The sequence below is a fragment of the Triturus cristatus genome, chromosome 11 (assembly GCF_964204655.1).
Source record: "Triturus cristatus chromosome 11, aTriCri1.1, whole genome shotgun sequence".
Classification (NCBI taxonomy): domain Eukaryota; kingdom Metazoa; phylum Chordata; class Amphibia; order Caudata; family Salamandridae; genus Triturus; species Triturus cristatus.
The window spans coordinates 1,018,071,599-1,018,092,030 of record NC_140594.1 but is presented as its reverse complement, the minus strand read 5'-3'; the positions used below and the strand labels follow the sequence as shown (position 1 = coordinate 1,018,092,030).

The 20,432-nt window shown below is 41.1% G+C and overlaps 1 protein-coding gene across 3 annotated transcripts in view; it reads right to left on the bottom strand.

Moving 5' to 3' along the window:
- The window catches only part of LOC146785847 (maltase-glucoamylase-like), a 783,978-nt gene that overhangs the window by 676,981 nt on the left and 86,565 nt on the right, over positions 1–20,432 (bottom strand). Inside the window, exon 1 of one of the 3 annotated variants that reach the window (XM_085635205.1) lies at positions 2,114–2,209. The exons of the other annotated variants lie outside the window; for them this stretch is intronic. The gene's annotated coding sequence lies outside the window, so the exon portion shown is untranslated. Of the gene's footprint in view, positions 1–2,113; positions 2,210–20,432 lie in introns of those variants that run through there. 3 annotated transcript variants of the gene reach the window in all.

Sequence of the window (20,432 nt, the reverse complement as noted above, 5' to 3'; positions counted from 1 at the left end):
TAACACCTTCACATTATCATGGTAGTATATCCACCAAGTGAAGATAGAAGTTCCATATTGTCATCACATTATCGTCAACTATTTAATTTTCTCACGAAGGCTACAGATCAATTCTAAAGTTCAATGTTGTAAAAACGTTGATGCAATACAGCATGCGTTAGTCCACTCTCAATTCCATTCTCACTATGTGGACTTATACATTACACTGATTGTGCTGTGAGTACCTCTTCTCACCACTCCCAATAATAGACTATTTGTCCAGTGCATAACTAGTATTATTCCTCTGCTGCAATGCAACTCTCGATGCATAATTTTTACAATCAAGGCTTACCATTTTTGATTCACACAAACAAGCTTACCATTTTTGATTCACACAAACAAGCGGATCTTTCCCTCTAGATATGTACATTTAGGGACCAGTATTGACGTCTGTGCACCGTGACCTAAAACAGTGCAAAATGGTGGACTTGCCTTTTTAATATAGGCCACTTAACGCTGGTACAAACTAGCACAATCACTGAAAGATACCGAGCACTATCTCTCGAACATGTGGGTTTTTCAAAACGAGGCCACTTTTGTTATGCTCTCAACACACTCCTAATTCTGCTGTCATAAAACGGAGAGTTACAGTCCACAACCTCCAACTCCCTACTGCGCCTCAGTTTTATCGCCAAGAGGTGAAGTTCGCAGGCTCTAAAACTAAAACTTAGGGCATTATTAAGAGTTTAGGGGACAGGATACTCCGTCACAAACATGGCGCATAACCAGTCTGCCGTATTACAAGTACATTATTTATACTGGTATGACATTGTCTACAGTTGTTAATTTGTAAAAAGATAAGTGTCGGTGCTCTTGCCAAGAGGCATCTTGCACCAGGCCATTTCCCCTTTTACCGCCGGCCAAAATGGAACAAACTACTAACCCTCAAAGCGGGGATAGGATGTGGCATAATGGCCAGAGCTGTTGACTTTGGAGCTGGGTAACTAGGTTCAAGTCTTGGCATCGGCTTGACATCCTGTGATTTTGGGAAAATCACTTGATACCACCGGATCAAATTAAGCACTGATTGTCTATTAAACTCTTAAGAAGGCCCCAATTATAACCTATGTAACAGCAAACATATAAAGAACTGTATTTAAATTACCATCTACATCTTTTCACTATTAATAAATACAGAATTCGCAGATGAAAATGCTATATTAGTGTGTGTCAGCGCACGTTAAAGAACCCCACTGTTACTTTAACATTCGCCTCCTGCAAAAAACACATTATACCATGGTGATTTTTACAATATTCATTAGAATTTAAAGGTTGCGTGAGAGGTTGCTAAACTATGCGGCAAAACAGCTGAGCAGGATGTACAAATACATATGTCAATGTTGCTAAGGAGATCCTAATTGCCGGCCCTAGAGGTCTTTTGTACCATCAGTTTATGCCATTTAAGAACACATCATACAATCAATTAGTTAATCCATCAATCACTTTAACATTTTAAATCTTAAACAATACAGATTGCATGTTTATTTTTGTATCTCTTTTTTAGCTTTGGATGTATTTGAGTGCACCCAGTATAAAATACATATTATGATAACAAATACTGATCAGGTTGCTAAAGCATAATTTTTTTGTATTTATATAATAATTGCAGCCATGCAAAAGATTTCATCAATTGATTAAAGATATATATATGCACACACACATATATATATATATATATATATATACACACACACACACACGTATACACATACACACATATACATATATACACACACACATGTATACACATATACATAAAAAACATATATATATACACACACACGTATACACACACTCATATATATATCTATACTCACCAAACACCACCTTCGTTTTTAAGAGTGTACTTGCACTCTATATATGTATACACACACGCACACACACACATATATATATATATATATCAAATTTTTACGTGGCATATTAGTCACACCAGAACCCTACTGTAAATGCAAGTGTGCATAACAGAAACGAGACCCTTTCAGCACAACATTTAGATGGACTAAACGGGTTTGTAGATTCTACGCCTTTGATGCAATGATTAATCACATTTTAAAAATAATAGGTTACACACCTTGATTGCAGCCTCCTGCCTCTTCCCTTGCGATGCTCTCACACAGCACTATGAAGAGGACTTTCAACTTTAGCAGAAAGGCTTTATATTGGGCGTGTCTTTTACGGCTGCCTGGGCTATTAAGAAGTGATACTGCCGTAGTAAAGTGCAACCCTACAGAAATAATTAGCTTGCTTATGTTAATCTATAATCGTGGTCCACGGGGCAGTAACTAGCTACAGACAAAATTGCTCAATAAAACAGCAAAACAGTATTTATTCTTACCACTTTTGTAAAAATGTAACTTGAATTTCAGGAACGTACTCTAAGAATACTTCAGAAACGCCTCTGCCACGAATTTGTGTTGGCTAGTGCCTTAAATAGTTTAGAAATTGGACAGCGCTATTTAACCGCCAGAGACAGAGGTAAATGGTTGTTTGTCACTGGGATTGTAAACCGATGTGCTGTTTTTGTTTTGAAATGTGGCTAAATGTGTTGACTTTCTACCGTAAATAACAAAGCACCACGCAATGTGATACAACGTAAAATAAGAGCACAGCAGAAGGCAAAACAATAGCCACAGCACAATGCAACAGAAAACCAATGCAATAATGCAGCACAAGAGGAACAATAAAACATACACACAACCAGAGCACAATTCAAGACAGAAAAGATGCCCAAATATTCCTGCCATACATCACCCTCACCACATGTGTGCTTTCAAAATACTGTGCGAAAAGGGTGTTTTTCACCCAGTAATGCCTCATATCTAAAAATACATACAATAGCACCAGAAAAACATGTTTTGTGACTCAGCACTTCCCTAATTCATAGAATTATGGCCACATATGTTTTCAGATCTAGAAATAGTTAGTGTAGGCCTTTTCCAAATGCAAGCAACTGATCAGTACTGGACAACGCATAGCTAATATTGAACCAGAAATACGTACAACAGCATTTACGCTAGGGTTATTCCCAAGGTTATTATTACAATTACACTGCAGAGCTGAAGGCTCCAGTCCATGAGTTTAAATGATGTTCACTCTGAAATGGAAAGTGAGCCTACTGTTCTCTTATATGGCCATTTTATCAATTAAATATTGTATTTGGTTCAATAGTAGCAAGTATAAGTCACCTATACGCTGGCCGAAGCACTGAAGCCTTTCCCGGCAATTGGGTAAGAGGTAACTCCATTTGGTGATCACCTGTGGTAAAGTGCTAGTTTATAGAGCAATATTGTATGTAGGATATGTGTGGGTTTCAAGAGTGAGGTCTGAAGGAGTGGTCCAAGCGTTTGGGGTGGAAGTTGAGCTGTGTTTAAGCACAATGACAAAGGACAAATAGAGTCATGTTTGAGTTGGTTCAGTCGTTTGTCAGTTGTTATAATGCTTTTGTTATAGTGCTTTTATGATGATTTTGCGTGGTACTTTGCGTATGCCTTGAGTGCAGCTGAGAAGCTTAGGCTGCATCGGTTAAAAAGAGAGTGAAAGGATTAAAAAAAGACTTCATTATAAAAGACTTGTTGTGGTCATCACTAACCTCTTTTGTTTCCAGGTCGGCTACTTGATTTCTCTTGTATCCACTGTACCATTTTATCTTTTCTTTTATCAAAATTTATTGTTTGTTTCTCATTATTCTACATAACAGTTTTAACCTCTGATGCATTCCCCTTCCCCCTCTTTTCCCCTCCTCTTTTCTTTCTCTTCTTTCCTCTCTTTTAAAATTCCAAAATGTTAAATGCATTTACTCTGCGTACAAGTTTACCCTTTCGAGGGCTTTACTGCATTGTAATCATATTTATATTTTACTTCTACTTCATGCTACATGTTCATGTACCGGTGTTTTACTTTGCTTATTATCTCAATAAAGCATTCTAAACTTTAAAAAAAAAAAGAATGAAAGTGTAGTCCTCTAATAGACACCCAAATCAAGGAGCACTTATGTAGTTAGGAACAGGTTTTTGCTTTTTTGAATTCTTGGTGGTCTTGCCAATTATGTGTTCCGGTGTTTGGATGTTTGTGCACAGGGAAATGTACACACATGCATTTCTCACTAGGGAGGGATGTTTAGGGATTTAGCCAGTCTGGAATTCATAATCATTCTCTGTACATAGCGATGTACTTCTAGACAGAAGAATGTGGCTCTCATGACATCAACAGCCAGTGGGATGAAGAAAAGATGCTTGAAAGTATTGTTCCGCTCTACAGACACCAATAGAAAGGCTTGCATGAATGGAGGGATGTGATCATTTTGCCACTGATGTGAGAGTTGCTTTGTGGATCCGCTGAATTCTTCAAGAGCAGTAAGGTTATACTGGGAATGCATGGGCCCACTGATTTGGAACATATTTTTTTCAATTGTGTCAAGTTAATCCCAATAAGAGAAGGTATTGAGAATTGTTGGAATATAATTTTTAGAAGGTAGGTACATCTAAGATCATCTTTGATGTTAGCTGGGGTTGACTCTTCTCATATGAGGGATATGGGGCAGATTTATTTTATGTGTATCTCTACCGTTATGGCATGTCTTTTCATAGCAACCGCGTGGAAGAATATTATCCACCTACAATACAACAATGGTTTTCTCAGATAATGAGCATGTACAATATGGAGAAAGCACTGTAAAATTGTAAGGGGAGGAGTGCTGGAAAACAGGGTGCACAGATTGTGTTCCCCTTGACAATCTGGATTATAGAGTGCTTTGGGTATGACTGGCGGGCCCAGGAGCTGTTGAATCTGAGCTAGGTAGATATGCTTGATTTTCTTTTTAAGGATGCTAAATTGAACTTAGACCGTACCTCTTACTATTTTAACCTGATTATTTATGAGGAAAAGGGCAGATCGTGTTATTTAATTAATGCTAAATATATGGCAGTTTAATATATGTCCTGATGGCAGATGTTTGAATGAATTGAAGGATACTGTATGTTGTAACGATCAATTATGTTATGCTCAAATAAAAAAAAAAAACGTTTTTCATCTACACTAGAGTGTAATTGTCAGGGAATTGTTCAACTTGGACACTGTGGCTTGTGGCACAATCCACTGTGATCTGTAAAGCTTGTTTGTAAAACACTTGAGATCGGACATTGCAGTGTCTTGCGTAGTGATGAACTTCTAGCTGTGAAGTTTTCTGACAGGAGAGCTTTCTACATGCTGACTACCATCCATGATAAAAGTACTTCACCTGTGATTATTTGGGGTCAGGTTGCTGAAGTGCTCTAACCTGTGTGCATTTTAGACTACAATAAACACATGGGTGGTGTAGATAGAGTCACTCAGAGGTTGGAAACTTACACTGATGTTTGTAAGGCTTATTTTTGGTATACGACATTGGCTATCCATTTATTCCATTTAGCAACCTTCAATGCTTTGTTGTATTAAAGGATTGTTCTCCGTAGTCAAAGATGACATTTGTTCAGTTTCAGCAGTCTTTGATAGGCAGCCTTGTTGTAGTGGAACAGGCAAGAGTCCCTGGAACAGGCAAGAGTCCCTTGAGTTGCAGCAGTGGAGGATGTGGTTAGATTGAAAGATCTCCACTCTCCTGATCACATTCCTCCCATTCCCCACATAGTCTTTCCCAGTAGGAAATGTGGAGTCTTTAACCAAAGAGGTGTGCAGAAGCAGAGTTGTATGTACTGCCCCGATTGTCCTTCTAAACCTGGGCTGTGTGTGCCCACATGTAACTGAGAATTTGGGAGCAATGGCGAGTGTAAAAGTAAACTCACTAGTCTGTATCATTTTATATTTATTATTCAGATTTCATGGTTGGCTTTAGTGTGATGTTTAGTTAGAGCTGTTGTGTTTTTAGGTACAGCTTTGTATATACATCCAAAAGGTTTGTCTTTTCATTTTTGTTTAAAAAAATGTGATGGGGGTGTGGTTGGACTGGCTCTTGGCTAGTGATGTGCATGGACTGGTGCTTGGCTGGCAGTGTACTTGGAATGGCGCTTGGTTGGAGGTGTTCTGTGAGCTGGTGCTTGACTTGAGGTGGGTGTGAGCTGGCATTTGGTGGGCAGTGTGTGGGTAGTGAATTGGTGCTGGTCACTGCACACACTGCTGACCAAACGCCAGCCAACTCACTCCATCAGCCACCAGCTGGCGTGATTGTTGTGTCAGTCATGTGGGCTTTGAAAGTGATAGCCTTGAATGGCACTGTCTGTTGATGTGAGTGTTGTAATGTGCTGGGTCCGTGGCTGGTAGTGTGAATGGTTTTGTTTGTGTCACATATGAAGGGTGTGTGAATGGCCTATAAAGCGGTTGGTGCCTTGTTGTTGCTTTACAGCTCACGTGCTATGAGTCACTGGCTCAGTTTGTTGACCTTTCAATTATTAACAGTACATTTCATTTTTTGGAAATCCCTTGTTAATACAATTTTACGTTCTGAACCTTCAATCACCTTCATGCCAAATCCCACCAGTTTGTGTGTGTCTACTTGAGAAATAGATGGTTGTGAAGTAATATTTGTCTTTTCTGTCTTTCTCTGCCAGGGTGTACATTGTCTGTTGATGTAAGTGTTGTAATGTGCTGGGCCCCTGGCTGGCGGTGTGAATGGTCTTGTGTTGTGTCATGTATAAAAGGTGTTTGAATGGACTGTAAAGAGGTTGGTGTCTTGTCGCGGATCTACAGCTCACGAGCTGTGAGTCATTGGCTCACAGCTCACAGTCATTGGTTTTTTGACCTTTCAATTAGTAACAGTGTACTTCATTTTTGTGAAATCTCTTGTTAATAAAATATATTTTTTGAACCTTTCACTCACCCTTGTGCCAAATCAAACCAGTATGTGTGTACTTGTGAAAGAGGTGGTTGTGCAGTAATATCGATCTTTTCTGTCGTTCTCTGCCAAGGTGTACATTGTCTCTAGGGACAATCTACCAACTCTAGATATTTTTGTAAACTAGATACCCAGGGGAATACAGGGTGGTGTGCCTCTTCTGGAGCCCAACAAGTTTTCTTACCCACAATGCCCTGCAAACCTCAAAATGTGAGTACGATCTTAAATTTTCCTTGCAGTACTATGTTATATTCTTCCAGAATCAGAACGAAACCACAAATTGCCTATCACCCACTGTTCTCCCAGGTCTCCTGATACAAATGCTACCTTACTTTTGTGGGTGGGCCAAGTTCCCGCAACAGGAAAAGTGCCAAAACAAATTATCTATCATAAAACAACCTGGTTTTGCAAGGGGGTCACCTGGGTTTTGGTTCCGGGCTTGGCACCATCTAGAAAAAAACCTACCAATCCCAGACATTTCTGAAAACTAGACACCTGGGCGAGTTCAGAGAGGTGTGACTTGCATAGATTGCCTAATATTTTCTTGCCCAGAATCCCGTGCAAACATCAAATTTAGCTAAAGAAATCACATTTTCCTGACAATTCTGTGTGGGATCACCGTGCCACCACAAATGTACTATTACTCAGCATTTCCCTCGGTCTACCAATAAAAATTATACCTCACTTGTGTGGGTGCCCAAAGCAGAGTCAACCTAAAAATGGGCGGATAAAACCAAGCACATATGGACACACTTTGGTGCCCCAAACTTTCCATCAAAGAAATACAAGGAAAATGTATTTTTTTTCTCAAAGTTTGAGGTATGTAAGGGAATCTGGGTAAAAAAAATGTTGTGATGCAACTCAAGTCAGCCCACCCTGAATACCCACAGGTGTCTAGTTTTAAAATTTTTTACAGATTTGCTAGGTTTCCCTAGATGCCGGCAAAATAGGGCCCAACATCCACAACGATCCACATTGCAAAAAAATGTCAGTTTTCAGTGGAAAAATGTTATGCGCTCATGTTGTGTTTTGAGCAGTTTCCTGTTGCAACCACTAGGCCTACTCAAGCAGTTGAGGTACCATTTTTATTGGGGGACTTGGGGAAATGCTGGGTGGAAGGACCTTTGCAGCTCCCCTCAGATTCCAGAACTTTCCATCAGAGAAATGTGAGGAAAATGTGTTCATTTAGACAAATTCTGAGGTTTGCAAGGGTATCTGGATAACAGAATCTGGTGAGAGCCACAAAAGTAACCTCTTCCTGGATTACCCTAGGTGTTTATTTTTTTTTAAATGTACAGGTTTCCTACATTTCTCTATGTGCCGCTGAGCTAGGACCCAAAATCCACATCTAGGCACATTGAAAAAAGTGTCAGTTTTTTGTGGAAACATTTGATATGTCCATGTTGCGATTTGGCCCATTTTCTATCACAGGCACTAGGCCTCCCACACGATTGAAGTACCATTTCTATTGGGAGACTTTGGGGAATGGCAAGTGGGTGAACATTTGTGTCTAACCTCAGATTCCAGGATTTTCCATCAAAGAAACGAGAGGAAAATATTGTTTTTTAGAAAAATGTTGATATTTGCAAGGGATCGTGTGTAATAGAACCTAGTTAGAGCCACACAAGTCACCACATTCTGGATTTTCCTGGGTGTCTAGTTTCAAAAAAATGTATAGGTTTGCTAGATTTCTCTAGGTGCCGGCTGACCTAGGGCCCGAAATCCATGGCAAGGCACATTGCAATAAAAGGGTCAGTTTTCAGTGGAAAAATGTGATGTGCCCACGCTGCATTTTGGGCAGTTTCCTGTTGCAACCACTAGGCCTACTCACACAAGTGAGGTACCATTTTTATCGGGAGGATTAGGGAAATGCTGGGTGGAGAGAAGTTTGCTCTCCGCTCAGATTCCAGAACTTTTAATTTGAGAAATGTGAGGGAAATGTGTTTATTTAGACATATTCTGAGGTTTTCAAGGGATTCTGAGTAACAGAATCTGGTGAGAGCCACACAAGTCACCTCTTCCTGGATTCCTCTATATATATAGTTTTAAAAAATGTACAGATTTGCATAGTGTGTCTAGGTGCCGGCTGAGCTAGGGCCCGAAATCCACAGCTAGGGACACTGACAAAAGTGTCAGTTTTCAGCAGAAAAATGTGATGTGTCCATGTTGCGTTTTGGGACATTTTCTGTCACGGGCACTAGGCCTCCCACACAAGTGAAGTGCCATTTCTATCTGGAGACTTAGGGGAATGACAAGTGGGAGGAAGTTTGTGGCTACCCTCAGATTCCAGGACTTTATCACAGAAATTTCAGGAAAGCATAGTTTTTTAGACAATATGTGATATTTGCAAAGGATTTGGGGTAACAGAACCTGGTGAGAGCCACATAAGTCACCCCATTCTGGATTTCCCTGGGTGTCTAGATTAAAAAAAGTTACAGGTTTACTAGATTTCTCTAGGTGCCGGATGACCTAGGGCCCAAAATCCACAGCAAGGCACATTGCAATAAAAGGGTCAGTTTTCACGCTGCGTTTTGGGTAGTTTCCTGTTGCAACCACTAGGCCTACTCACACAAGTGAGGCACCATTTTTATCGGGAGAATTAGGGAAATGCTGGGCGGAAAGAATTTTGCTCTCCTCTCAGATTCCAGAACTTTCCATCAGAGAAATGTGAGGACAATGTGTTTATTTAGACATATTCTGAGTTTTTCAAGGGATCCTGGGTAACAGAATCTGGTGAGAGCCACACAAGCCAGTTTTCCTTCCAAAATGGGATGTGCCCACATTGCATTTTGGGATGTTTGCTTCCATGGACACTAAGCCTACCCACACAAGTGAGGTACCATTTTTATAGGGAGACGTAGGGGAATGCACAATCGTAGCACAAGTGTTATTACCGATTGTCTTTCTCTAAATTTGCACTTTCCGAATGTAAGACAGTGTGGAAAAAAGAAGTTGAGAAATAGCTTCTTAATTCACATGCTAGTATGGGTACCCACACATTCAGAGATGTGTAAATAACTAGAGCTTCTAAACTCCATGTCTAGTGCCCATTTCAGAAATACATAGGTTTCATTGATACCTATTTTTTATGTGTATCAAATGAATTGCTGTATACCCAGTTAAAAATGAAAAACCACTGCTACGTGCAGCACAGTGATTAGCTCGTGGTGAACCTGCAAGTCCTATATCTCCTCACATAATAGTATTGCGCTTTTAAAAATCTGTCATAGTTAGAAGGAACCGATGAAAACAGAGCCACAAATGCTTGTGTTTTCAACTCAATTTCAATATCTTTTTATTTCAACTGTTACTTTCTATAGGAAAACCTTGAAGGAACTACACAAATATAGATGTGAATTCAGAATGTGGTTTACTTTTCGGAAATGTATAGCTTTCTGGGATCCACTATTGGTTTCACCCCCAATTCTACCACTAACTGGAAGGAGGTTGAAAACATAAAATAATAAGAAAAATTGGCTATTTCCCAGTAAATGCCAAAATGATGTTGAAACATTTGGGTTTCTGACAAAAGTCTACCCGTTTCTGAAAGCTGGGAAGATGGTGATTTTAGCTCTGCAAACTCTTCATTGATGCCATTTGCAGGTAAAAAACAGATGCGTTCTTCTGCAGCACTTTTTACCTATTTTTTCCAAAAACCCAAACTCTTGCTGTATTTTGGCTAATTTCTCAGTCCACTCCAGAAGAATCTGCAAACCCTGGATACCTTTAGTATCCCCACGATGTTGAAATAAGGGCGCAAATTTGTTTTGGATACCTTATGAGGACAAAAACGTATGGGGGCCTAAGTTTCAACTTCCCCAAATAGCCCAAAAAAAGGCTTAGCACGAGGTGGGAAAGGCCTAAAAGCAAAGGGTTAAAGGAAAACAAATCCATCTTGCATGACTAGGCCATGTTTAAATGCAAGTTTGAGTACATTTTCAACAGAAAGGGTAACCCATTGCTTTCTGATAGGGAACGATTAGAATTTAGGCAAGGCAACCAGGACCACAAGTGATCTACCGAATTCAAGACCATGACTGCTTGGATTTAGGAAACAATAAGCCACACTCTTATACTAGGGCCTTTGATGTATGCTAAAGAACATGTTGTTTGAAAAAGAACCCCATCTTGCAGGGTGTATTCAGTTACAAAATTCTTCCCTTTGCTCAAGTTATAGTATTGTATATTGAAGCAGGGCAGACAACACCATGACATAAGAACACTGTTGTATTTTGGTAAGCATCAAGAAAAGTGGTGCTCAATCAGTCTTGGAAATGGGTGGCATGGGGGGGGTCCATTGTCTAAAGAAGAAAGGTAGACACAACACAATTATTTGTTCTTAATGACTGTTTGGACAGACCCAAAAGAAAACGGTCCCTGATGGTGAAACTAAATAGCGTAAAGAAGGTCAGGGGTTTGATCTTGGACCTACTACCTGAAAACTTTGGTTTCCCCTTAGCGAACACCTTAGAGAATCCTCTAATACTCTAAACATGACGTTTACATTCCCAGATCAGCACTCTTTAGTTGTTGTCATTGGAATTGATTCTGAGATGACAGGGACTTTCATTGAAACAGAGTATGCCAAATCAACAAGAAACCCTTGTTTGGTAATAACAAGACCAGAAAAAGTAAAGGCAGTGGCTTAAACCAAATTGACATAAGGCCCCATTATAGCACATATGGTCCTCCTATGTTTACAGCATGATGTGCAACACTGCACCATGTTTACTTTTTTGGGTATGCGTCTGCTTGTGGTTCACAACTTCAGCATTTGTTCAGCACTCCACTATGAATTTTCTTTTTGACTGTAACCATGCCTTTAGCCTTAGAACCAGAGTAAGGCATTCCAGAATTTTCAAAACGTCGGACCACATTATGAGTTGCTTGACCCTGGGAATACTGTGGTGCAGGCATTCCTCTAACCCTATATTTGTTGGGAAAACTCATGTTCCAAGTTTGATTTGGAGCTCCTGATCATCTTTAACCTCCATGTTGCATATCATGTAACAGTCCAAGAAAGCTAATACATTAACAGAGGACTTTTCCTGGCAGGCAGAGTTCCCATTGTCTCTAGTTAAGGGTCTTAACTATTCCAAAATAACGGGTAAATATCATATCTACAAGTTTACAGGAACCGATGCCCTTAGATCTTTTCATCACTGGGGATTTTAATGTGAATTTAATGGAGACCTTTATCCGCGAAGAGATTGCCATACAGCAGGACCTCGCCTAGGGTGTTCCCACACAGTCCAATGACTCATATCCAACCGACCAAGGGATCCTACAGCTGGGTCGCTGTCACAAGATCTGGAATCCCTTGGCCTAAGAATCCTGAATGGCAAGTGTCAGGAAGATATACCACCAGCATGCTCCTCTTACTCAGCACCTCAAACTCCATAATTGATTACACTAAAGCATCATTTCCTTTATTCTGCTTGATTTCAGTGTACCAGATTAAAAGAACTGACAAGAGTGATCATGGCTGACAAATAACATCCATCAAAGTCCACAGCTGTCGGCATCAAGAGGCTATTTGTTGCCAGGGAGCCTGGTCACAAAAAATTATAAGAAACTATGTTGGACAGAAAAAACAATAGGATCTATTGGAACAATTGCAATAGACATTTTTAATTGATGTTTTAACATTCTGAGCTTACTCCAGTAGTAAAGTGATTGCTTTTTACCTATAAATGACTTGATACGTATTCTCCAAATAACAGTTCAAGTACTAACCATATAATTCTGCAACAGCAGACTTTAGATTTGCATTTTAAGGAGAAATCGAAAGAGAGTCCGAAGACAGGACAAAAGGCTCCCAAAGAACCCAGAGCGGTGGGTAACTTTCAAAGTAATAAATAAAATATATCGGTGTGAGATCTCGGATGAGATAAGAAAAGCAAGACCAAACCTCTGGGCAAAGACTTTGTACTTGAGCAAAAAGTAAACTTCAAGAGACTTTTGGAGGTTTGTGAATAACTTAAACAGGGACCGAAGGCCGTGTCGAGCTCAAACATGATGGAAGCAACCTGGGTCGGCTTCTTATCTAAGCATGTTACTCAGCCCTCAGTGAAAACAGCAGCCACTACTCAAGAGAAAGTAAATAGAATTGTAGCTTTGCCATCTTCAAGCTCATCTGCCTCTTTTCTGCAGGTTACTCCAGAGCAAATTCAAATAGTAATTAATATTCACAGGCAGGATGGAGCCCGAAGCACAAAGAGAACTCTGCAAGCATTGTATGAGACAAATCCTGCCCTCTGGACTTCCAATTTGTCCAACGTCTTTAACCACACCCTTCAATTAGAGGTGATCCCAGATTCATTGAAGCGATCTGTCATCAATCCCATATTTACAGGTGGGTGACCGCCATTACCTGGAAAACTATCATCTTATAGCATTATTAGACATTGAGGCCAAACACTTTGCAGGCCTACAGTTAGCAGAGCTAAATTCCTGGGCAGAAGAAAATCAAATTATCCCCCATAATCAAGCAGGTTTATGCAGGGTGTGGGCACAGCAGCAAATCTTCAACCACTCTTGCTCATCATAGATAAACAAAAGCTAAACAAACAACCTATCTTCCTGTGTTTTGTAGATTTTAAATGTGCATTTGACTGTGTGCAGAGTAACATTCTTTGAAGGAAACTGGAACATTGTGGATTCCAGATAACCTACTGAAAGCAATACAGAAGCTATGCTCAGGAACCTGGGCGAGGGTAAAAATAGGTGATGGCTCTACCCTGTCTCGGAAAATAAATACCACAGAGAGGTTGAAACCAGGATGTGTGTTGGCTCCGTACTTATTTAATCTCTTTTTATCTGACCTTTCAGTAGTCTTGAATAAAGTAAATTATCACTCCCCAAGAATAGGTGCCACACACCTCTCGAACCTGCTATATGCAGATAATGTAATTTTATTGAGTCAAACAAAAATCGGTCTGCAACGACTTATTGACTCACTATCTTATTACTCATCAGCTAACCGGCTGACCATAAATGAGAAAAAAGCAAAGGTGATGGAAGTGAGCAACAGGAAATAAATACCTTACATCTGTTTTTTACAAAGGCCGACAATTGAAAAAAGTTACAATTTACGGATATCTTAGGGTCCTCTTTGATGATAAAGCCTCTTTCCTCCAACATAAGCAGGACCAGCAGATAAAGAGTAACAATTTACTTTTAGCCTTTTGCACTTTGCAGAGATCTCTTGAAAGTCATAATTATATGCCTCTACTATAGGTAATTCTTTTTCAACTCCAGTGTAACACCTCAGCTGCCTAGATTAGATTGGAATTTGGGCTATTAAATTAAACAGTAGCAAGACAAGTGGCCTATGTTAAGGTCTGGAAGAGAATTAAATCACTGTCAAAGAACCAACTATGTTAAGCTTTGTGGCATGAAGTACAGACAAATAAAGGCATGCCTGCCCGACTGTACCTGGACCAGGCAATTGACGATGTTGCGCTTCATTGACTGTGGGAAAGTACATTGCTGTTAGAAACTTTTTTAAAAGCAGTTAACAGTGTCAATAGAATAAAAATCCTGGTAAGAGATAAAGAGGCTCTATTTGCTAGATCTCATGCATGGACAAACTTGGGTGAATAGAAGTTTCTTATGCCTCCGTCTAACTTGGAAGAGGGGTGGTCAGCGTATCTAAAAGGACTATTTTTCTGACATCATTTTGGAGTACTCCCAGACCTTACTCATGTCCTGCCTTTGCTCAGAACCCAAAGTGACAAATCCAGCAGACTGTGTACGTTTGGCGAGGAGGACATCATTCATATACCATGCCTGTGCCCTGGATTATTATCAGAAAGAAGGAGATTTTTAAGGCATTTGTTTAATCACTGTGGCATATGATCCTGCAGACAGGCAGTTATCGCCTGCCTCATAGCATCAGACACTGCCTTAAAATTCTAATTTTATTAAAATTTTAAAATCTGCTTCAGCCAAGTTTGAGTTATGATGTAACTCTTTTTACTTGCTATCACAAACCTACTGATAGTTGTAGATCCTGATACTTGCTGGCATCTGACATCTCTTTCTACTGAGTTTCTTTAAATGGGTTTCTTGTGGTCAGGCCAATTGAGGTTGTGCGGTTTCATAGTTACCTTGCGATAAGAATTCTTGAAGATCACTTTAGCGAAAGTTCTGATGCCTTTTTGACTAAATTTTATTCGGAAAGTACAGACTAACTCGAGGCCATAGTGACCCTCTTATATAAACCTACACTTGCACCTTAACGTGCACCTTAGCAGCACTTTACTTGGGAGAAGTCTTCACTCATTTTTATTTCAATTTACACATTAGCAGCTCTTTACCCCGATTAATTCTGTAAAATTCTACAGTAGTGCATTTGTATGAATTGTTATTGACAGCCACTGGCGTGCTTAAAATCACTCTTAGCCTATACCCTTTACAGCAGATGTATTTTAACTTGTATGGGCTGAAGGGTCATGGAGTCTTAACCCCTTCAGTACCAAGGAAGTAAGGTTTACGTCCTAGGCAGCGGTGCTGATGTGCCGAGGACATACCATTACGTTCTGGCACTGGCCCACTGGGGAAGTGCTGGCACTTTCCCAGTGGGGCACTCACCACATGACCCCACTTGGGATGGCAGTGGAAGCCCCAGACCCACCCCCTCGGTGATCTGATGACGTCGGCCTGCTCACGGCGCGCGAACGTTATAACGTTATCAAGTGCAGCAAGAGATGTGCTGGAAGCCATCTGCTTACAGCGGGTCGAGGGAGAGGACCTGTTTTGGTGAGTCCTTCTCCTGGGTTTTTTTTTTTTTAACAGGAGTTTTCCCCTGCATCTGTAGAGAGTGGATTCCTGCTCCATGATTGTGGGTGGGGCCATGATTGTGGAGCAGGAATCCACACCACTAGACAGAAGGGATTTTTAATGTGTTTTATTGGGGAGTGACCCGTAAGGCAAGGTTCACTCCCAGGGGGCATATGTAATGTGCATTTTGGCCCCCCTTGGGGGCTGATTCGGCTGTGTATTTGGTATATATTCCCACCAGGGGGTCCAAACCCACTAGGCCCCAGGGATTCATTGTAAATATAATTATAAGGGAGCGACGCCTTTGGGGCAGCAGGGTTTTCTGTGTTTTGCCCCCGCAGGGCTAGATCAGTTGTTTTTTTTAACCTATCTAGCACCCTAGGAGGTTGAATCCCACTAGAAGCCAGGGATTATGTGCATCATGTTTAGGGGGAGTGACCCCTTGAGCAAGGGTTGCTCCTCTTTTGGGGATTTAGTCTTTTCTGCCCCCCTTGGAGGGCAGATCGGCCTTATATATTTAGGCCCATTTGCCCCCAAGGAGGGTAGAAGCCCCTAGGCCACTTGATGCAAAATGCTTGGGAGCAACCCCTTGGGCAAGGGTTGCTTCCCTTTTGGAGCATGACAATTTGACTGTTTCTGCCCCCCCTCGGGGAAGATCGGCCTTATATTTTTAGGCCCAACTGTTATCAAGGGGGGCAGAAGCCACTAGACCACCAGGGATTTTATTATATATGGCACGTAATGTATTGAGAAGAGGCCCCTTGGCCAAGGGTCGCTCTCCTTTTTGAGGTGAGTATTTTGTCTGTTTTCAGCCGCAGCAGGGTAGATTAACCATATTTGTAGGCCCATTTGCCCCCAAGTGGGGCAAAAGCCACTAGACCACCAGAGAAAGTTTGTGTGTGAAATGTAGTTAGGCTGATGAGTGTTTTGGCGTTTGGCTGGCTGTGTGTGGGTGGGCCTTTGCTTGGCGGTGTGTGTAGCTGGTATTTGGATGGTGATGGGCAGACTTCATAGTGTTTGATAAGGTTACCTGTTTTTTTTTCATCATTGGTGATTGCAATTTTGTTTCCCTTTTTATTCTAGTGCAAAGCTTTTTTTTTCTTGTTGTTGCGGTTTTGGCACTGGTAGATCTGCAGTTTGTGTAGTTGTAAGTGTTTGGTAAGGAAAATATTTTTATACTGTTAACTACAAACCAGTATCAATGACTTGCATAAATGTGTTTTTTGGGAATGCTGTAATAATAGCAGCCTATTTAGCTTCTGTTTGAATGTGTGTAAAATCTTCCTTGTATTTGTACACAATGTGTATTTTGTTTCCTTGTGAGTAATTTTCTTTTGTTATTCTTTTCTAGTGGGATTTCGTTGGTGCTTGCTGTGTCTGTACAGAGTAGATGCTGGGGAGTCAGCTGTCTTTAGCAAGTGAATCGTATTGTTTTATATTATGTACACTGGTAGGGATTCCAGTATTGACCCCAATAGTTGTCTGTCCATTTTTGGAGTTACAGAGAAAATTGTGTGAGAACTTGGTAGTGGACATTTTAACAAAGGTCACCATTTAGATGTAGATGACCTTTACACTGGCGTGCCATTGTTCAGGGAATTGTTCAAAGGGGACACTGCTGATTGTGGCACATCCGGCTCCAACTGTAAAGGTTACCCGAAAGAGCTGGTTTATAAAAAACTTGAGACGGGACAGTGCAGTGCCTTGCGTATTGATGATCTTCCAGCTCTGAAATTTTCTTACAGGAGAGATATCTATATGCTGACTACCATCCATGATGAATGTACTTTACCTGTGACTGTTTGGGGTCAGTTTGGTAAAGTGTGCAAACCTGTGTGCATTTTATTTTAGACAACAATAAGCTCATAGGTGGTGTAGATCGAGTAGATCCGAGGTTGGAACCTTACACGGTTATTCGCAAGGCATGTGTTTGGTATAAGAAGTTGGCTATTCATGTATTCAATTTAGCAAGCTACAATGCCTTTGTTGTATTTAAGGATTGGTCTCCAGAGTCAAAGATGACATTTGTCCAGTTTCAGCAGTCTCTAATAGGCAGCCTTATTTCTGTGGAACAGGCAGGAGTACCTAGAGAAGCAGTTGTGGAGGATGTGGCAAGACTGAAAGATCAGCACTTTCCTGATCACCTTCCTACCGCAGCCAAAAAAGTCTTTCCTGCTAAGAAATGTAGAGTTTGTGCACGAATAGGTATATGGAAGGAGAGTTGTATGTACTTCCCCTATTGTCCCTCTAATCATTGGCTGTGTGTGCCCACATGTTTTAAATTGTACTAAACACAACAGAGTTTTTGGTAGCAACCGTGAGCTTAAAAGTAAACTGATTGGTCTGTATTGTTTTACATTTTTTGTTCAGATTCACTGTTTGCATTCGTGTGATGTATTTAGTTAGAGCTGTTATGTTTGTAGTTATAGATTTGTATCTATTGCCGATTGGTTTGTGTTTTTTTTTGCATAAAAAATATGATGGCAGTGTGTGTGGACTGGCGCTTACCTGGTGGAGTGCATGCACAGGTGCTTGGCTGCGTTGTGTATGGACTGGCGTTTGGCTGGCAGTGTGCATGGAGTAGCACTTGCTCGCACTGCGGATAGATTGGCACTTGGTGGTGTGCGTGGGCTGGCACTTGGCTGGCAGTGTGCGTGGGCTGGTGCTTGGCTGGCAGTGTGCGTGGGCTGGCGCTTGTCTGGCAGTGTGCGTGTGTGTGTGTGCGCACTGGCACTTGGCTGATGGTGTTTGTCAACTGGCGCTTGGCTGGCGGTGTGCATGGACAGGCGCATGGCTGGTGGTAAGTGAGTAGTGACTTGCTGCTGGTCACTACACACACTGCTAGCCAAATGCCAGTCCACACACTCCATCAGCCAGTGAGGTTGCTGTGTCAGGCATGGGGGCATATGAAAGTGATTGGCATTTGAATGGCGCTGCCTGTTGATGTGAGTGTTATAATGTGCTGGGCCTGCGGCTGGCAGTGTGGATGTTCTTGTATGTGTCATGAATGAAAGATGTGTGAATGGTCTGTAAAGAGGATGGTCCCTTGCCATGGCTTTCCAGCTCACAAGCTGTAAGTCATTGGTTCATGTTTTAACCTTTTAATTATTAATGGTGCATTTCCTTTTTGTGAAATCTCTGGTTAATAAAAGTTTACCACCTGAACCTTTACTCACCCTTGTGTCACCCTTGTGCCAAATCCAACCAGTATGTGTTTGTACTTGAGGAGTAGTTGGTTGTGAAGTAATATTTGTATTTTCTGGCTTTCTCTACCAGGGTGTACATTGTCTCTACACTGTCTGTTGATGTCAGTGTTGTAATGTGCTGGGCTCGTGACTGGCAGTGTGAATGGTCTTGTATGCATCACAAATGAAAGGTGTGTGAATGGCCTGTAAAAAAGGTTAGTGGCTGGCTGTGAGTCATTTGTTCAAGCTTTTAACCTTTTAATTATTAAAAGTGCATTTCCTTTTTATGGAATCCCTTGGTAACAAAATTTGATGCTCTGAACCTTCACTCACCCTTGTGCCAAATCCAATCAGTATGTGTGTGTACTTGAGGAATAGTTGACTGTGAGGTGATATTAGTCTTTTCTGTCTTTCTCTGCCAAAATGTACTTTGGAGAAATCTACCAATTCTAAATATTTTCATAAACTAGAAACCAGGTGAGTACAGGGTAGTGCCCCTCTCTTGGATCCCAACAAGTTTTCTTATCCAAAATGCCCTGAAAACTCCAAAATATGACTACAGTCGCACATTTTCCTAGCATTACTGTGCATTATTCTTCCAGAATCAGAAAGAAACCACAAAATTCCTACCACCCAATGCTCCCCCAGGTCTCCCGATAAAAATGGTACCTCACTTGTGTGGGTGGGCCAAGTGCCAGCATCAGGGAAGGGCCAAAAACCTATTGTGGGGGCATCAAAAATTATAAATCACAAAACTACCTGATTTTGAAAGAGGGTCACCTGAATTTTTGGTCCTGGGCTTGGTGGCCATCTACGGAAATCTACCAAAAACAGACATGAAAACTAGACACACGGGGGAGTCCAAGAATGTGTGGCTTGCGTGGATCTCCCAACTTTTTTCTTACCCTGAATCCCCTGCAAACCTCAGATTTTGTTACAAAAATATCACATTTCCCTCACATTTCTGTGTGGTAAAGTTTGGGATAACCGGACTGACACAAATTTCCTACCACCCTGTGTTCCCCCAGGTCTCCCAATAAAAATGGTACCTCACTTGTGTGGGTCGGCCAAGTGCCCGCCACAGGGAAGGGCCCAAAACTTATTTTGGAGGCATCAAAAATGATCAATCACAAAACGACCTGGGTTTGCAAGTCGGTCACCTGAGTTTTTGGTTCCGGGCTCGACAGCCATGTAGAGAAACCTACCCAATCTAGATATTTCTGTAAACTAGTCATCCAGGAGAATCCAAGGATGTGTGGCTTGCATGGATTCCCCAACATTTGCTTACCCAGAATCCCCTGTAAACCTCAAATTTGACTAAAAAACAAAAATCACATTTTTCTAACATTTCCGTGGGGGAATCGCCATGCTGGCACAAATTGTCAACCACTCAGCATTTCCCTGGGTCTCTCGAGTAAAATGATACCTCACTTGTGTGGTTGGGCTTATGGCCTTCGACTGGGTATGGTACAAAGACAGAGATTGAGGGAATAGCACAGCAAATTCTTAGTACTATAGTTTTGTTTACATTCGTTTTTAGGTTGACTATGCATTGGACACCCACACAAGTGAGGTAGGGTTTGTATTGGGAGACCAAG